This window comes from Neofelis nebulosa, chromosome 2 (genome assembly GCF_028018385.1).
Source record: "Neofelis nebulosa isolate mNeoNeb1 chromosome 2, mNeoNeb1.pri, whole genome shotgun sequence".
Taxonomy (NCBI): domain Eukaryota; kingdom Metazoa; phylum Chordata; class Mammalia; order Carnivora; family Felidae; genus Neofelis; species Neofelis nebulosa.
In genome coordinates this window covers 124,186,614-124,205,629 of record NC_080783.1, presented here as the reverse complement: position 1 = coordinate 124,205,629, position 19,016 = coordinate 124,186,614, and the positions used below count along the sequence as shown (strand labels likewise).

General features: G+C 41.2%; 1 long non-coding RNA gene across 1 annotated transcript in view; it reads left to right on the top strand.

Annotated features, from left to right (window-relative positions):
- Positions 1 to 18,953, top strand: part of LOC131504151 (uncharacterized) — a 38,807-nt gene extending 19,854 nt beyond the window's left edge. Inside the window, exon 2 of the long non-coding RNA XR_009257812.1 lies at positions 18,381 to 18,953. This is a non-coding gene — a long non-coding RNA (uncharacterized LOC131504151). The remainder of the gene's footprint in view (positions 1 to 18,380) is intronic.
- Positions 18,954 to 19,016: the final 63 nt, after the last annotated feature.

Sequence of the window (19,016 nt, the reverse complement as noted above, 5' to 3'; positions counted from 1 at the left end):
ATTTTTAAATAAACAAAGCAAGTTACAAAAAAATATAGTGTGAGTCTATTTATATAAAGTCTAAAATCAGGGGCGCCTAAGTGGCTCAGTTGGTTGAGCGTCTGATTCTGGATTTCGGCTCAGGTCATAATCTCAGGGTTCACGAGATCAAGCCCAAGTTGGGCTCCAGGCTCACAGGGCAGAGCCTGCTTGGGATTCTCTCTCTCCCTCTCTCTCTCTGCCCCTCCCTGAGCTCCTGCTCTCTCTCTCTCTCAAAAATAAATAAATTTTTTTTAAAAGCTTAAGATCAAGCAAAACCAGGAATATATATGCATATATATAAGACATATATAGTTATATATATAAAGTATATAATTACCATAAAAGTAAGGCTAGTGGTTATCAAGAAGGAATGCTAGTAATGTTGCATTTCCTGACTTGGGTAGTGTTTAGTGAGTATGTGCCTCATAATGATTGGTTATTTTGTAATTCATACTTCAGGTATTTTTCTGTATATCTTTTATATTTAGTAATCAAGAAGTTTAATTAGTGGCACCTGGGTGGCTCACTTGGGTAAGCAACTGACTGTTGATTTCGGCTCAGGTCATGATCTCACAGTTTGTGAGATATTGGCCTCCTCACTGACTGGATGTAGCCTGCTTGAGATTCTCTCCACCCCTGCTCCCCATCTCTGCCCCTACCTTGCTTATGCTCTCTTTCTCTTTCTCTCTCAAAATAAATTTTTAATTTAAAAAAAAGAATGAAACTTCATTCTTCAAAGTTTCATTCTTTTTTTTTTTGTCTTCTCTATATTTTTGGCTGTTATTGTTACTGTAGTTCTGCTATCTAAAATACCCTGTTTTGGGCCTCCCAGCTGGCTCAGTCAATAAGACATGTGACTCTTGATCTCAGGGCCATGAGTTCAAGCCCCACATTGGGCATAGAGCTTACTTCTTTTGGCTTAAAACTGTCTGTAACCTTTATATGTGACAGATAGTTTGGCCGAATAAAAAACACTGTATAATTGGAGAATGCTGGTGGACACCAAGTGATCGAGGTTAACATCACCAGTAAGAAACAGACACATCACAATGTACCTGTGATGTGATGCACTGAGCAGGGCACCTTGTGACATTCTTCCCGCTAGTTCAGAACCTTAGTAATCATGAAAAACATCACAAAACTGTGGGATGATTATCCCAATTGCAGGAGTCTATGAAATAACTTATCAGTGTTCTTCAAAAGTGTCAAGGACACTTTGTAGTCACTAAATACTTTCTGTGTTCATTATTTTTTAACAGTTGTCAAGGATTTCACAGTATGGCTGTTCTGTAGTTTGTTTAACCAGTTTTGCATTAACACACATTTTGGATATTGCCAGCTTTTCAGTGTTACAAACAATACTTCTGTGAACATCATTGTATATGGATCATGGGGGTTTTGTGCAAATAAATCTATAGAGTTCATTCTTGGATCAAAGTGTACATGCATTCAAAACAATTTTTATATGTATTATCAAATTGCCTTCTCAGGGGTATCTGGCTGGCTCAGGCGGTAAAGCATGTGACTCTTGATCTTGGGGTTGTGAGTTCAAGCCCATGGTGGGTGTAGAGATTACCTTAAAAAAAAGATATTAAAAAAAATTGCCTTCTCAAAAGGCTATCATAATTTATAGCACTTTTTTCCTCCATCCGTACCCTCAACATTCCAAAAGTTCCTTTTCTTTCATATTTTCTGCAACACTGAGCATTATCAATTACTTTTTTTAATTTTTAAACTGACTTTTAAGTGTTTATTCATTTAGTTCGAGACAGAGAGTGCATGAGTGGACAGAGGGTCAGAGAGAAAGGAGAGAGAGAATTTCAAACAGGCTCCACACTGCCAGTGCAGAGCCCAACGCCAGGGTTGAACCCACAAACCATGAGATCATACCCCAGCTGAAATCAGGAGTCGGATGCTTAACAAACTAAGCAACCCCGACGCCACTTTTTTTTTTTTTTATAAAGTTGTGTATTTATTTTGAGACAGAGAGCGGGAGGGAGTGCACGAGTGAGAGAGGGGCAGAGAGAGAAGGAGAGAGAATCCCAAGCAGACCCCATGCTTTCAGTGCAGAACCTGACTTGGGGCTCAAATCCATAAACTGTGAGACCATGACCTGAGACAAAATCAAGAGTCAGACACTTAACCGACTGAATCACCCAGGCGCCCCTCCATTATTTTTATAGTGACCAATCTGACTGAATGAAAAGTGATGCATCGGAAAGAGGGTTCTGGGAAGATGGCAGAGTACAAAACACCAGGAATCTGTCTCCCCACCTAGACTACAATTTTACTGGCAAAGTATGTCTGGTGTAGCTATTTTGGAGCTCTAGAGTCCACTGCAAGGCTTGCAACTTCCAAGGGAAGTCTTGAACAGTAAATCGTGGCTAATTTTGGTCAATTTAAGCTCCCAGCTAAGCAGCAGCTACCTGTCCCCTACATCCCAGCCCCATGGCAGACAACTGTACATATGTTCCAGGAGCAGCTTGCATGTGCCTTGTGGGAGTCAGGGTGTGCAATAAAGACCATGTTCTCTAGTAATGGGGGCATCTGTGCTCTGATCGATGGTTGCTACTTTTAATCATGAAAGTGCAGACACAGAGGTAGGCAGCCATTATTATACACCCCCCCCCCCCCACCACCACCATGGTTACACTCCTCTCCAGTTCTGGTTGTAGTGACTTCCAGAGGATTTAAAAGGCTGATGCCTTTACAAAAAAATTGTTTTAAGTTTTTAATTTATTTATTCTGAGAAAGAGAGAGGAAGAACATGAGCAGGGGAGCGGCAGAGAGAGGGAAAGGGAGAATCCCAAGCAGACACTGTGCTGTCAGCATGGAGCCTGACACAGGCTCAAACTCATAAACCATGGGATCATGACCTGAGCCAAAGTCAAGAGTCATGTGCTTAACTGAGTGAGCCACTGTGGCATCTCTGATGCCTTTAAAAAAATCTCTATTTTTCTTTTTTTCTCTCTCTCTCTCTCTAAGACCAGGGAGAGAAAAGAATTGGTGAACTTGAAGATAGGACAGTGGAAATTATCCCTTCCGAGGAACAGGGAAAGAAAAAAGAAAACTGATATTTGAGAACATTTAAGGATCAGGACGTTCCAAAGCAACAACACACATGAGGGAATTTATAAAGTCATTATGCATGCCCAGGGTGGTTCAGAAATTAATACGTACCAGGCACTGTTCTGTGCACTTTATGTATATCAGTTTGCCTATTCTTTACAACAATCCTATCAGATAGTACGATTACTGTGCCCATTTTTCACATGGAAAACAGACAGAAATAATAAATAAGCTTGCTTGAGGTCACATAGCCATAAGGGACAATCAAAATTTACTCCTGGAAGTTTGTCTTAACCACAAAGCTTACTATCTGCCTCCCTCTGTATGCTATGGTAAGAAGTTTAGCTTTTCATTATAGGTAACAAAGAGCCAATGACAATTTGTAAAAAAAATTGTTTAATGTTTATTTATTTTGAGCCAGGCAGAAACAGAGGACCATTAGGGGAGGGGCAGAGAGAGAGGGAGACACAGAATGCGAAGCAGGCTCCAGGCTCCAAGCTGTCAGCACAGAACCTGACGTGAGGCTCAAACCCACAGATCGCGAGATCATGACCTGAGCCAAAGTCAGATGCTTAACCAACTGAGCCACCCAGATACCTGGAGCCAATGAAGATTCTTAAAGCAAAATTTAAAGAAGATGTAGAACGGAGTGACATATTAGGTTAATTTTGGAGGGAAGATTACTCTGGTAGCAGCTTTGAGGGTGAAGTAGTAGGAAAAGAATGGCTACAAGGAGAAGAGGGAAGAGCCTATTCCTGTTTTTCAGAGATGAGGAAGACCTGAACTCATGACAAGTGGCAGTGAATGCAGAGGAGATCGGGATTCAGGCGACATTTCCAAAGTACATGAGTACAATTGGGTGGTCTTTTGGATACAGGATTAGGGAGGTGTCGAGGACAAGTTAAGTAGGAGAATTTTGCAGAACATCCAGTGGAGTTGGCCATGGACTACTGGGGGGAGAGTTCTAGCTAAAGATACAGATTAGTGAGTTGTTCAGTTTATTGGTGGTAATTGATGCCTATGGAAACGGATGGCTCAGGTAAAACAACCCAACAGAGCCTTAGGGAACACCAGCATGTAAGTAACAGGCAGGAGAGAAATAGCCCATAAAAATATAGATAAAAACTGGTAAAACAGGTAGGAAGATAATTAACATAGAAAATAGAAAGCAATAAATACCATTAAAAAAACATACAAACAAGGTAATGAGGGAGCTCAGAGGAGGATTACAGCTTAATCTTTCTGAGCCTCTGTTAAATCGTCTGTAAAATTAGGTTGGACTAAGTGGTCCCTGAAGTCTCTTCTGTCTCTAAACCTCTGAATCTATTCAGTGTCCAGTCAAATGCCCCCTAACACGGTAGATGGTATGAGAAGACACAAAGCACAACCCTTGCTGTGGAGGAGTTTTCAATCTACTGGACTGAAACACACCAAAAGCCGCTGGAGATAGAGATCATTTATAATTAAGGGGTGAATTTGTGGCATACCCTGTGGGCTGAAAATCCAGTAAAGGAAGAGAGTACCATAGCATGTGTATGGAAGCTTACTGGATTTAGGTAGAGGAGAGAAGAGCCTGGGCAGAAATAAAGAAGTGAATTCACTGACCTCGATGAATTTGAAGATCTCAGTTGGGAACACATGGGAATTAGGGTTTTGGACAGGTAGGGTAAGGCAGGTTGTGGTGGTTCTTATGCACCAGAGAATGGGGTTAGAATTGAATGGAGGCAGGAGGGAGCTTCTTGGGCAGGGTTGTGACATATTTAAGATACAAGATGTAGGTAGTTTGAGCTCAGCTATTTTTACTACACCAGATGTCTGCTGCTATTACACTTCTTCCCATTGCCAATTCCAGACCACGCTGTGGTATGCTGCCCAGAGCATGCCCAGATAGGTCTGAAGCACTCTAGCTTCTTGGCGAGTAGACACCTGACAACTCTCAGCTAAGTCCCTCTCTGGAACTTGCCCTTGGCTGAAGAGAGCCACCTTGTCCCAATGTCATGCCGCCTCACCAGCTGCATCCCACATTCAATAGCTGGTTGACAGGGTTTAACAGAGGCCCATCTGACCCTCCCACCCCCCACCCAGTTGCAGAAAGACTCCACAGCGTCCTCTCTGCTCCAGACCTCCCAGAAGGCAACTGAGGGTTTGGGGGCAACTGCATCACAGTTCAACTTCTCTTGCCTAATCCTTCTTCCTTCATTCCCCCAAAGGTGCCCATGCCAAGGACACTTCCTGATAAACACCCTGCATGCTAATTTCCATCTCAGATTTTTCTCCTGGGGAACCAAACTGCAACACACACGATAATTACATTTTCACGCAGCTTTTCATCTATACTGCTTACCAATTTAAGTGCAAAGAAATTTTGTAAGCCCAGATTTTGGTTTGAGCAGTTTTCCTCAATGACCTTGATGTTCGCAGTTTAGAACACCAGAGCTAATCTTTGACAAAGCAGGAAAGAATATCCAATGGAATAAAGACAGTCTCTTCAGCAAGAAGTGCTGGGAAAACTGGACAGTGACATGCAGAAGAATGAACCTGGACCGCTTTCTTACACCACACACAAAAATAAACTCAAAATGGATGAAAGACCTAAATGTAAGACAGGAAGCCATCAAAATCCTCGAGGAGAAAGCAGGCAAAAACCTCTTTGATCTTGGCCACGGCAACCTCTTACTCAACACGTCTCCAGAGGCAAGGGAAACAAAAGCGAAAATGAACTACCGGGACCTCATCAAAATAAAAAGCTTCTGCACAGCGAACGAAACAATCAGCAAAACTAAAAAGCAACCAACAGAATGGGAGAAGATGTTGGCAAATGACATATCAGAGAAAGGGTTAGTGTCCAAAATCTATAAAGAACTTATCAAACTCAACACCCAAAAAACAAATAATCCAGTGAAGAAATGGGCAAAAGACATGAATAGACACTTCTCCAAAGAAGACAGCCGGATGGTGAACACATGAAAAAATGCTCAACATCACTCATCATCAGGGAAATACAAATCAAAACCACAATGAGATACCACCTTACACCTGTCAGAATGGCTGACATTAACAACTCAGGCAACAACAGATGTTGGCAAGGATGCGGAGAAAGAGGATCTCTCTTGCACTGCTGGTGAGGATGCAAACTGGTGCAGCCACTCTGGAAAACTGTATGGAGGTTCCTCAAAAAACTAAGAATAGAACTACCCTAAGACCCAGCAATTACACTACTAGGCATTTATCCACGGGATACAGGTGTGCTGTTTTGAAGGGACACATGCACCCCCATGTTTATAGCAGCACTATCAACAATAGCCAAAGTATGGAAAGAGCCCAGATGTCCATCGATGGATGAATGGATAAAGAAAATGTGGTATATATACACGATGAAGTATTACTCAGCAATCAAAAAGAATGAAATCTTGCCATTTGCAACTACATGGATGGAACTGGAGGGTATTATGCTAAGTGATATTAGTCAGTCAGAGAAAGACAAAAATCATACGACTTCACTCCTATGAGGACTTTAAAAGACAAAACAGATGAACCTAAGGGAAGGGAAACAAAAATAATATAAAAACAGGGAGGGGGACAAAACAGAAGAGACTCATAAATATGGAGAACAGTCTGAGGGTTATGGGAGGGGGTGTGTGGGGGGGGATGGGCTAAATGGGTAAGGGGCACTAAGGAATCTACTCCTGAAATCATTGCTGCACTATATGCTAACTAATTTGAATGTAAATGTAAAAAACATAAAAAATAAAACAATTAAAAAAAAAAAAAAGAACACTGAGAGCCACCTTTTATACAACGTGCAATTGTAAGATCACATACCCCTTTGGCAGTATATCCCAGTTCGGTAGCACAAACAGCTAAGCGCACATGATGAATACCGAACACAGTGAAGTGACAAGTTAGTGGTAACCATGTCTTGGCAGGATATACTCTTGGCTAATGGAGCACATCGCTGGGCGCCTTGTACAGTAATACACCTGGAGGTCACAGGTGTCATGCAGAGGTGGTCAGTCCGTAGCTGGAAATTTTACAAAGTGTTGTTTCAGGTCACAAAGGAACTGTGACCCCATTTGAGTTTTTTCTTTTTTGCAGTGGTCCAAAATATCTTACCCTTATAGATTTTGCACCTAGCACCACATTAAAAAATAATATATATATATATACGTATATATATGTATATATATATATATATACATATATATACGTATATATATATATATATTATTTTTTAATATATGTATATATGTATACATATACATATACATATATTTAATACATATATAATATAATATATGTATATATGTATATATATATACATATATATACGTATATATATGTATATATATACCAACCATTATACTATCAGATGCCTCTCAGCTAAGCACATTACTCTCCTTTAGTTTTTAAGCACCAGGAGCAAAGTTCGGAAATTTGAAAGTTGCAGTAAAAACGGGCAACAAGATATTGTCATTCAAAGATTGGTGGTAAAGTGGTTAGCAATGTTAGAATGGTTGTCTTGAAGCGTCCGTAGCATCCAACTGCCCGTGCAAAATATCTTGCTAAGACAGTGATCGGTCTGGCAGCTTTTGAGGGAAGGAACTGCTGTGGAAAAGGGATTGGAGAGACGGAGCATCTATATTGCTGATGGCCTACGTCACTTTTTTGTCCTTACGATGCCTTGTTTTTCAAACGTCCCTGCCTTTACAAGATGAATAGATGTAGTTTAGAAACAAGTAACATTCATTGCCTAGGAAAACTGTCAAGTTTTTAACCCTGAAGTAGGTAGACTTACACTGCACTCTTTTTATAACACATACAAATTCTGCAACGGGAAACATGTATTGAAAATGCAGCGCCTGCAATTGACATATTGCCAAAGAATAAATTATATCCTGTGTTATCATTGTGTATTCAGCAATAATGAATACTAGGAGGAAATAGCAAAGTAGTAATTATACCAATTACAATTGATTAGTTGGTATTAACATAAAAAGATACACTCATTTTATTATTCTCTCTTATGTCACAAGAAGGCTGTGATGTATTAAGATATCTGGTTCCTCTCTAAATTTCCTTTCTTTTAAAATTTTTTTTTTTTAACGTTTATTTCATTTTTGAGACAGAGAGAGACAGAGCATGAATGGGGGAGGGTCAGAGAGAGGGAGACACAGAATCTGAAACAGGCTCCGGGCTCTGAGCTGTCAGCACAGGGGCCCGATGCGGGGCTTGAACTCACGGACCGCGAGATCGTGACCTGAGCCGAAGTCGGCGCTCAACCGACTGAGCCACCCATGCACCCCAAATTTCCTTTCTTTTAAATGTTTCTTTTTTTTTTTTAAGTTTATTTATTTTGAGAGAGAGAGGGGTGGGGCAGAGAGACAGAGGGAGGGAGAGAATCCCAAGCAGGCTCTGAACCGCCAGATCCTGACAGAATGATCCTGACCTGAGCCGAAATCAAGAGTCCGGCGTTTAACTGCCTGAACCACACAGGCATCCGTTTTTTTTTTTTTTTAAGTTTATTTATTTATTTTGAGAGAGAGAGAAAAAATAAAACATATGAGTGGGGGAGGGGCAGGGGAGAAAATAGAGCGAGAACCCCAAGCAAGCTCCACACGGGCAGTGTGGACCCCTATGCAGAGATTGAACACATGAACTGTGAGATCATGAGCTGAGCCAAAGTCAAACACTTAACTGACTGAGCTACTCAGGTGCCCCTAAAATTTCTTTTCTTTTTTTTTTTTAATTTTAATTTAATTTAATTTAATTTAATTTAATTTGTTTTAAGTTTATTTATTCATTTTGAGAGGAAGAGAGCAAGCCGGGTAGGGGCAGAGAAAGAGAGAGAGGGAGAGAGAGAGAATCCCAAGTAGGTTCTGCAGAGTCAGCACAGAGCCTGACGTGCGGCTCAAAGTCACAAAACTGTGAGATCATGATCTGAGCCAAAATCAAGAGTTGGACGCTTAACCAACCGACTGAGCCACCCAGGCACCCCAAAAATATTTTATTTTTAAGTAATCTCTTACTTACTTACTCTTACTCTTACACATAACAGGGGGCTCGAACTTACAACCCCAAGATCAAGAGTCATGTGCTCTACTGACTGAGCCAGCCAGGCACCCTTAAATTTCTTTTTATAATTGATTAAATTCAGGGAATTTAGAAGCATACTGGGAATTTGTATTGTTACCCATGATGAAAATTTCTTTAGTGGGGCTAAATCGATTAAGCGTCTGACTTTGGCTCAGGTCATGATCTCACAGTGCATGAGTTGGAGCCCCGGTTGGGCTCTGTGCTGACAGCTCAGAGCCTAGAGCCTGCTTCGGATTCTGTCTCCCTCTTTCTGTCCCTCCCCTGCTCATGCTCTCTCTCTCTCTCTTTCAAAAATAAATAAATAAATATAAAAAAAGAAAATTTCCTTAGTTATACTACAATTTTCATTGTTTTATGCTACTATGATTTCTAATTTTCTAATCTGTTTTTCCTGTGCTATTGTAATACTAGCACTTCATTTCTTTGCATTTTTTTATAGAAAAAAATAATGCAAGGGGCGCCTGGGTGGCTCAGTCAGTTAAGCGTCCGACTTTGGCTCAGGTCACGATCTCGCGGTCCGTGAGTTCGAGCCCCGCGTCGGGCTCTGGGCTGACAGCTCAGAGCCTGCAGCCTGCTTTGGATTCTGTGTCTCCCTCTCTCTCTGCCCCTCCCCCGTTCATGCTCTGTCTCTCTCTGTCTCAAAAATAAATAAAGGTTAAAAAAATTAAAAAAAAAAAAAGAAAAGAAAAGAAAAAAAAAAGAAAAAATAATGCAAAAGGACTAATGGGGTACATCAATATCTACTATTGTTTATTTTTTGTTAGAAATGGAGATTAATGGTGGCGAAGTAATTGCTATTTTATATACAGTAGGACTCTGTTTCTTTGCAGGTCTCCAGGGTGAATTTGACAGTTTAGCAGGCTAAGTTGATCATCTTTTATTTTTCTGGTGGGTTGGGCACCCTTTATAGTTTGAACAATGAAAGCAAAATCTATGTGAGATTACATTTAACCTCTGGGAAAAAACAGAAGAATTCTTCCATATGTGAAACATCAGAGTAAATTAACTATCTCCATTTTCTCATGTCATGGAATGGAGAGCAGACAGGTCGTATGAATTGCTGCATGAGCAATTTATTTGACTTTTTAATGACCTTGTACCCGCTATGGTCAAACAAGAATACTACAAGAAATAGGCAGTTTCTTTTTTAAAAGGAGGAGAGAATAACACAATGTGGACTGAAGGGGAGACCTTCAAACTTAGTGAAAAGCACAAGACATAAAATAAGGCAGAGGACATAGAAGGGTGGCGAAGCAGATGTCCTCAGGGCCATTTTTAGTGAGCAGTTCAAATTTAATTACAATTGTCAGCAAAAGCCTAACATACACGTCATTAACAAAATTCAGTTTAAGAAAGCTACTTTCTAAGCTGTACACACATCTTATTGAAAGGATTTGATTGTATAGTAGGGGAAGGGAACACTGATGAAAGCTAAAGCTGAACTTTTAACTGTCCTAATTATGTAACGTTAAACTCATACCCAAATTATTTGACCAAAAACTTTCAAGATTCGGAGAGAGAAAATTATCTTAGGGTTTTAACACCTCCCCTTCTACTATATTTAAAACATTTCTTTTCACTTACTGAAATATAATGGAACATTAGAGTACTTCCCATTTCATTTCTAAGTTTTGCATAATGAGATTATGTATTCACATGAACAAAATTTCGTTATAGCAAGATGTTAATAACTATTTTAAAGGCATTTCTAGGGGCACCTGGGTGGCTCAGTCAGTGGAGCGTGTGACTCTTGATCTCGGCGTTGTGAGTTCAAGCCCCACATTGGGTGTAGAGATTACTTTGAAAAAAAAAAATCTTAAAAAAAAAGGCATTTCTATTTGTAGCAAATTGTATATAAACTAATATTACTAGTGTACTTCTTTTTATTCTCTTCAGTTGGTTTGACCTTCTCTTGTAATTAATACTTTTATGATGGTACAAAATCAGATTTGGGAAACCAAAGTTTAACAGAAGGTAAGTCATAATGTTACAGTTGATATTAATGGTGTCTAATGTAGAGTAAAATCTCATTTTAGTGAATATGAATTGCTATGTTGTATCCAAATCTCATTAAAATGGAAATTTACTGCTACTGAGCATAGACAGACTATTTAATCATGTAAATAAAATTCAAAGCATATTGTTCACATCACTATCAGCACAGCGTTCCCCTTTCTCCTTGTCTATGTGCCACCCTTTCTTCTAATGTTAGCTTGACAGTAATTTATGGTGTGATGTTAGATAAATCCTCACTATCCAGGTGCAAGATTCCTGGCTGGTGAACGTGGAAATTAAGGGCATGACTCACAAGTTGCATACATCACTTCAGGCCCTATCTCACTGAACACAACCTAGTCACATGGGGTATGCACACGACTGGATGGGAAACTAGGAAATTAGTTTTTAGCTGAGCAGCCATGTGCCCAGCTAAAATTTCTATTATTATAGAAGGGGATAACATATGTTAGAGGGACAAGTGGTGCCCTGCTACAATAAGTCACTGAGAGAGTATGCTCTGAGTTTACCCTCCTTCCTTCTCAAAAGACATGTAAGAATCCAACCAAGTAAGGGCACCTCAGTGGCTCAGTGGTTAAGCATCTGACTCTTGATGTCGGCTCATGTCATGATCTCAAGGTCATGAGATCAAGCCCCACGTGCGGCTCCATACTGGGGCTTTGAGCCTGCCTAAGGTTCTCTCTCTCTCTCTTTTCCTATGCCCCTCCCCCATGCTTTCCCTCTCTCTCTCTCTCTCTCTCTCAAAACAAACTACCCAAGTAAGATAGACATTATAGGGAGAATCTTGAATCTGTGTAACATATTTAAAAAGACACTTATCGGGCACCTGGTTGACTCAGTTAAGTGTCCGACTCTTGAGTTTAGCTCAGGTCATGATCTCACATTCCTGCCAAGTGTGCAGTACTAGCCTGCATCCTAGCCTTGCCAGAAACCCCAACAATGCTAAGCCCTCTGTTTCCCAGGATTCACTTACAACCTTGTTCCCTAATTTCCCCAGAACAGACTTTTTGTAGCTGTCAGCGAAGCTGTAACCAGAACAAGACCCAGAGATTGTTTAGTTTATTTTCTCTCAGGGGCCTTCAACCAATGGCTGAAATATTGCCTTCTGCTATAGACTGAGTATCTGTGTCCCCTCTCCCATCCACAAATTTGTATGTTGAAATCTAATACCCAATATGATGGTATTTGGATGTGGGAGCCTTTGGGAGGTGATTAGGTCCTGGGGGGTAGAACAGGAACAGGATTAGTGCCCTTGTGAAAGAGACCCCAGAGAGTTTCCCCCATCTTCTGCCATATGATGACACATTGAGAAGACAGGCTGTCTGTGAACCAGGAAGTGGGCTCTCAGTAGATACCAAATCTGCTGAGGTCTTGGATTTCCCAGTCTTTTCTGGCTTGTTCTCTCCATCTAAAGAGCTTCCTCTGTACAACAGGAGCTGAAGCCAAGGCAACTCCAGACTTAAGTCATCCCACTTCTCCACCTTCCCTCCTGTAACAACCCTTGGGATTACACTGGGCCACCCAGATTAATCCGGGATAATTTCCCCATCTCATGAACCTTAATTAAATTACATCTGCATAATTCCTTTCGCCAAGGAAAGTAACACATTTACAGGTTCCAGGGATTTTGATCTGAACATGTGAGGGCCATTATTCAGCTTACTATAAAGATCTAGTACAAAGAAATATGAAAGGTAATTAATATAAATACTGAGAAGCAAGCACCACCTAGCTCTGTACAGAGGAGGTGTCTAGAAGACAGCCGTTTTGGGGCATCCGTGTGGCTCAGTCAGTTAAGCGTCCGACTTTGGCTCAGGTCACGATCTCACAGTTCGTGGGTTCGAGCCCCACGTCGGGCTCTGTACTGACAGCTCAGAGCCTGGAGCCTGTTTCAGTTTCTGTGTCTCCCTCTCTCTCTGCCCCTGCCCTCCTCTGTCTCTCTCTCTGTCAAAAATAAAACAAACATTAAAAACAATTTTTTTAGAAGACAGCCGTCTTCTCGCTGTGTCAGATGGCAGAAGAGGGGAAGGAACTCTCTGGGGTCTTTTTCACAAGGGCACTAATCAGAAGAGTACATCCACCAGCAGCTCCTTCAGAAAGGATACTCAGGTAGTAGGTGTTTTTGAGATCTCACTTGACTGAAAGTCTTTATTCTATCCTCAACTTAACTAATAATTTGACTAGGTATAGAATTATAGGTTAGAAAATTTTCTTAAGAATTCTAAAGGCACTGCTCCTTTCGTTCTAGCTTCCAGAGTCGATGCTGAGAAGCCTGAAGATATTTTGATTCTAGATTTTTTTTCAAGGTTGTTTCTGTATTCTCTTCCATCAGGAAGTGTCCTCATATCCTTTGTTATTATAAACATTTAAGAATGGCCCACGCCATTGTTAATGGGCTCCTGGGTGGCTCGGTCGGTTAAGTGTCCTACTCCGGCTCAGGTCGTGATCTCATGGTTTGTGAGTTCGAGCCCCGCGTCGGACTCTGTGGTGACAGCTCGGAGCCTGGAGCCTGCTTTGGATTCTGTGTCTCCTTCTCTCTCTGCCCCTTCCCCACTTATGCTCTGTCTCTCTTGATCAAAAATAAATAAATGTAAAAAAAAAAAAAAATTAAAAAAAAAAAAATGGCTCACTAGTATCATCTTGAGGATGCCTGAGATCACACCCAGATACTTGCCAGGGCCCTCCGGGGTTCATGGCAAAGAGCTCAAAAACAAATGCAGCACCATCCCCATGTTTGGTCTGGAGGACACCACAAATGTTGTTCTAGTGAGCATTATTGATTCTCAATTCTTGATATGCCTCTCCAAGATCTTGCAGAATCTTTGTTGTCCATGGTGTTCTGACACTTCATAAATAATATGCTTGGAAGTTTGTTTATTCTTATCTGTTGTTCTGGGACCTTGAAATCTGGAAACTCCTATCATTCAGTTCTGGAAAATTCTGAATTATTTTTCTGATGATTTCCTCCTTCTGTTTTTTGTTTTCGTTTTAATCTCAAAAATATTTGGATATTGACCTTCCCAATTAGTCTTCTTATTTTTTCCCTCTATTTTCTATTTTTGCATTTTTGGCTACACTTTCTGGGAGAGTTTGTCAACTTTTACATTCCTAACAGATCTATTGAATTTTAATTTCTGCTACCATGCTTCTTAATTCCCAGGAGCTGTTTTGTTCTCTAGGTGTTCCTTAACAAAACAGTATCTTTTTTTTTTTTTTTTTTTATCTTCTTACTTCTCTGAGGATATATTTTTCTTCTTCTTTTTCTAATAAACCCTATCCCCAACGTGGGGTGGAACTCATAACCCCACGATCAAGTCATGTGTTTTACTGACTGAGCCAGCCAGGCACCCCATTTGAGGATATAGTTCTTAAAAAACAAAAGGTTTTATTTTTCTTTCTCCATCTGTTAATTTCCCCACAGGGTTTTCTCTGTTTTTGTTCCTTGTCTTTCTTGATAAAGAAGTTTCCTAGCTATCTATCTGGTAATCCTTGATTGTTTTTTATTCAAGAGTGGGGAAGTAAAACACAGATTAGAAGCTATGTGTGTGAGGGGTACCTTGGTGGCTCAGTCAGTTGAGCGTCCAGCTCTTGATTTTTGACTCAGGTCATGATCCCAGGGTCGTGGAATTGAGTTCTGTGTCAGGCTCTGCGCTGAGCATTGATCCTGCTTGAGATTCTCTACCTCTCTCTCTTTTTCTCTCTCCCCTCTGCCCTCCCCCACTCATGTTCTAATTTTAAAAGTTCTATGTGTTGGAGTGGGAGGGGTGTTGAGCATCACTGCTAAGTGACTTGTCTGGGTCATTTTTTTTTTTTTTTTTTTATTTCTTTAACCTTTACTTATTTTTTTGAGACAGAGAGAGACAGGGGAGGGTCAGAGAGGGAGACACAGAGTCCGAAACAGGCTCCAAGCTCCGAGCTGTCAGCACAGAGCCCGACACGGGGCTTGAACTCACAGACCCTGAGATCATGACCTGAGCCAAAGTCGGATGCTCAACCGACTGAGCCACCCAGGCGCCCCGTTGGCTGGGTCATGTGTTAAAAAACTGTCAATTTCAACAACTTCAGGGTTTTTTTCTCTTGGGCTAGTCAGGTTCTCCAAATACTTTCTATTTCGTGCTGAGAGAGAGGGCTGAGAGCAGGGGATGGCGTGACTGGTAACAGCCTTGTGTATCCACTGACATAATGCCTGTTTTCAACTGAACTGTGGCTCTTTCTTGTAATATAACTTCTTTTATTCTCCTAGGGCTGCTGTGAGAACATACCACACACTGAGTGTCTTAAAACAACAGAAACTTACTGTCTTACAGTTCTGGGGCCTAGAAGTTTGAAGTCAAGGTGTCAGCAAGGCCATGCTCTTTCTGAAGGCTCTAGGAAGAATACATCCTCCCAGTTTCTGGTGGTTGCCAGCGAGCCCTGGTATTCCTGGGCTTGTAGACTCATCACTGTAATCTGTCTTTACGTGGTGTTGCTCTCTTGGTCTGTCTTCACAATGCCTTCCGTGTGTTTGTGTGTCTGTGTCTGTCTTCCCCTCTTCTCAGGACAGCACCAGAATGGACTTAGGGCCCATCCTCTCTGTGGGTACCTACTTTGCTCTGCCCCATCTAATGACTTTAGGACTGAAGTTGGAAAGGGAGTGGGAGGGATATTAAAGCATGTCTAAGTTTAGAAAAACCAAATATGTCTACAAATTCAACATTATTCCCAACTGAGATGGAATCTAATTCCTCTCCCTTGAATATGGGCTGGCTTTACTGTCTTGCTTCGAACAAACACAACAGGTCAGAAGTAACAGTGTGACTTCTGGGGCCAAGTCATAGAAGGTAATACATCTTATGCTGGACTCTCTGACATATGCCTTTGGAGGAGCTGTCACGTAAGAAGTCTGGCTACCCTGAAGTCTCCATGCGAGAGAAACCACATAGAGAGAGAGGTGCCCAAGGATTCCTGAAAGTCCCAGTCAGCTGTCAGTTGTTTGATTCTTCCCAGCCCATGTGTCAGATACAAGTGAATCTACTGAGAAAACACTAGTCCCGGACACCCTCTGACCACAACTGTAAGAAAATCCTTAAGTACTTTCTACCTAAGCCCAGTTAATCCCCAGAACTGTGAAAGATATCCTAAATGCTTGTCTGGGGTGGCAGTAATACTGGATTGGAATGAACGGCAGAAAGGAAGAGGGGTAGGAGGAGTAAAGGAATAAAAAAAAATGTAGAAGTGGACTCCACACTGACAGCAGTTTTTAGGTGCCCCTAAAAAATATATATATATGTATATATATATTTTTTCTTTCATTCTGAAAGAGAGAGAACATGAGCAGGGGAGGGACAGAAAGAGAGGGAGAGAATCCCAAGCAGTCTCTACACTGACAGTGAGTAGCCTGATGCAGGGCTCAAACTCATGAACCTCTGAGATCATGACCTGAGTGGAGATCAAGAGTTGGATGCTTAACCAACTAAGCCATCCAGACACCCCCAGTAAAATAAAATTTTTAAAAGATTTTAAGTTATCTCTACACCCAACATGGGACTTGAACTCACAACCCTAAGATCGAGTGTCACACACTCAACCAACTGAGCCAGCCAGGCACCTCTGTGATTAAAATATTTAAGACAATTTACAAACATGTCTGTGAAATTGATGGTAACTGAAAGGTGTCTTTCATATGGGCTAGGAAGCTCCATTTCTCTTCAAGTTGATAAAGAAGGGTTAACTATCTCACACTTTTCTCTGCTCATTATTTTCCCTTCTAGGATGACAACCAAAGAGATCTCAATCTGCATTGTATACTATTTGACAAACACTCTAAAAATCAAGTGTTTTGTTGCATGTCGTGTTACAATCTTCAGGAAAAAATACCTGGTTATTTTATCTTGAAGGCTTAAGTTAGGATGGTTTATGTGGTGATAAAAAAATCCAATTCAAATTGACTTGTAAAACAGTAAGTTCACTGGCTCACATATTGACCAAGTGGTGGGGCTGGTGACCTCGCTCAGTTTATCCAATGTCCTGCAGACTTGTTTTCTCTTAGCTTTGCTGGAGGCATCCTTAAACTCTGTGTAGTTATTTATGAATGACAGGAATCTCAATTAATGGGACAAACTTTATGAGTATGATCAATCTAGAGAAAGAGAACTATCAATCTTAATTTACAGATTTGTCATTGAGCTGCTTTCTGTGGAGTAATGCACTCTGAACCTGGCACACCAAACTCGGCCGAGGAAACACGCAAGCTCTGTAAGCTGGTCACTATACTAGACTGGGATTTACTAGCAAAATAGTGAAAAAGGGAATACCACTGGACAGAGGAGTGTGGTAAGGGACTGGGATAACCTAAAGTCTAGTCTCTCAGGCAGGGAACAGCAGAAGATACAATTTCTTGGGGCTGAGAAGGTGAAGCAAATTGGATTAGGCATTAGTGGAATGAATTTTCCAGTGGAGCAAGAATATAATTTAAAAAAAAATAAAAGATGGAAATATTTGGTGTCACAAGTCACTTCAAGTTATGACCATAAACCAGTAACCCTCTGCTCCCAAGATGTATTCTCTCTCCACCATTAAGAGAAACCTGAGAAACACTGGGGCACCTGGCTGGCTGCACGGACTGGTGCAGCATGCGACTCAATCTCAGGGTCATGAGTTGAAGCCCCACACTGGGTGTGGAGCCTACTTAAGAAACAAAAAGGGGGGAGTGCCTGGGTGGCTCAGTCAGTTAAGCATCCCACTTTTGATAAGGGCTCTTAGATCATGATCTCAGTTTGTGAGATCGAGCCCCGCATTAAGGCTTTAGTGAGCGCAGTGTGGAGCCTGCTTGGGGTTCTCTCTCTGCCCCTCTCCCTTGCACGCTTGTGTGCTCTCAAAATTAAAAAAAACCAAAACTTGAGAAACATTGTTTTAAAACTCCCAACTTGGGGCGCCTGGATGGCGCAGTTGGTTAAGCGTCCGACTTCAGCCAGGTCACGATCTCGCGGTCTGTGAGTTCGAGCCCCACGTCGGGCTCTGGGCTGATGGCTCGGAGCCTGGAGCCTGTTTCCGATTCTGTGTCTCCCTCTCTCTCTGCCCCTCCCCCGTTCATGCTCTGTCTCTCTCTGCCCCAAAAATAAATAAAAAAAAAAATAAATAAAACTCCCAACTTACCGCCTCCTCCAATAATGGGCTTTGCTGCTGTTTACCTTTTATTTCAGAATCACAATAAACTCAACGCTGCATTACAGCTCGACGTGGGATGAGACCCTGGAACCCAAAGAACAGCGGTGAGATTACAGGAGGCTGCAAGCAGATGTGCCGCAAAGATTTTCTCCTGAATCAGGAAGTCATCTTTTATACTCGTCAATTCCTTACAAGTGGAGGGTTAGAACACAACTCTGGAGCTGCACTACTGGATCAAACACCTGGATGACCTTCTAGCTATAGAACTTCGACAAGTTTCTTCATCAGCACCCACTATAAGTCTGTGTACAGGAACGGCAGTACCTACTTCCTAGGGTTTCTGTGAGGATCAAATGATTTTTGTATTCACGTTAGTTCACCTACCTCAAGTGCTTAGAATGGGGGTCCAAGCTTCATGAAATTGTTACCTCTGATGATGATAACGACGGATGACGGACGACACAGATGGACACTGTATTTCAGAAGTCTTGCATGACAATCAAAAATCTGTTTAGAACTTAACCCTTTATTTGAAACTATATAAACCAAAAGTTTCCAACTGACTGTACATGTTAAAAACTTTCTATAAATATCTCTTGGATACAAAATTTGGTCCAGTTGTTCAAAATTAATTCTATAATATTATTCTAAAGTCATACTTATTTTGAAAG